Below are 1,164 nucleotides of genomic sequence, written 5' to 3'. Positions count from 1 at the left end.
GTTTGGGGTTTGAGCCTTTATTTGTCTGTGATTTTCTATTTTCATGCAAGTTGTTTTTCTCTATATGGGTTCAGAAATGTTAGTGACCACTGCTCAGACTATCTGACCAATGCTTCTATTACTTCCTGTTTGGCAGGAAATAACATCCAGGTAGGAAGTGTCACTTCTGCATCAGAGGAGACAGAAAATTCTTGAATATATGAATGAATGAATATATTTATGCTGCTCATTTTATGTTTTTACTGATGCCTATGAGACTGAGACTGGATTAGTACATTTGTGGTGGTGTCGATGTAGTTAGACACATTGCTTTCCCAACATATCATCATGGACATTACAGTACATTTTACTAAAACCTCAAATTTTGAAGTCATGTCCTATGTAAAGGGATGGCCCCATGCATTATTTGCAAGTCCACCATCAGGGCTAGAATCTATCCCAGTTTGTACTGGGAGAGTGCTGGTCTCCCACAGGCCAGAGTGCAGCCATGATTTCAGAAACATTGAAGGCATGATCTTTTTTTTTTTTACACATTATTTACTCATGTAAATGTTTTAAACATTGTCTCCACATAAATCATCCATATTATACTTTATTCCCATCATGTGCTTCTAATCGGTACATTTTACTGCCAGTATTTCTACTTTTATTTAAATAAGATTTTAAATGTAGAATTTTTATGTGTAACGGCAATTTAATGCTAATGCTAATTTTGGGTAGTAAATTTTATACGTATTTTATAAAGTGTAGAATGTTTTACACAGAAAAGTAGCTAGTAACTATAGCTGTGAAATAAATCTCTATAGTGACGAAAAACATCAGTAATTAATTAAAATCTCTTGTTTTAAGTTTTATATTCAATCTTTATATATTTTTATTAGGTTTTATTTTACATTCTGTTCCTAACAGTGTGTAGAGAGTTAATATTATTTTGTGTATTTATTTGATGTCACAACCATTGTGATTTTATAGTAATAAAATCCCCGTCATAACACTTTATATACATACAGTATCATCACCTCAGGAAGCTGCAGTTTTGTTGAACGATGCCAGGGTGCGTTTAGTGATGGGCGGGGCGGGGCCGGAGCAGAGCAGAGGGGCGGTGCAGAGGAGAGAAAGGGGAGGGGGGGGGGGGGGGGGGGCAGAGATGCTGAGGAGGGATAA

This window comes from Thunnus maccoyii, chromosome 6 (genome assembly GCF_910596095.1).
Source record: "Thunnus maccoyii chromosome 6, fThuMac1.1, whole genome shotgun sequence".
Taxonomy (NCBI): domain Eukaryota; kingdom Metazoa; phylum Chordata; class Actinopteri; order Scombriformes; family Scombridae; genus Thunnus; species Thunnus maccoyii.
The sequence above is the reverse complement of the archived record's forward strand: the minus strand, read 5'-3'. Positions refer to the sequence as shown.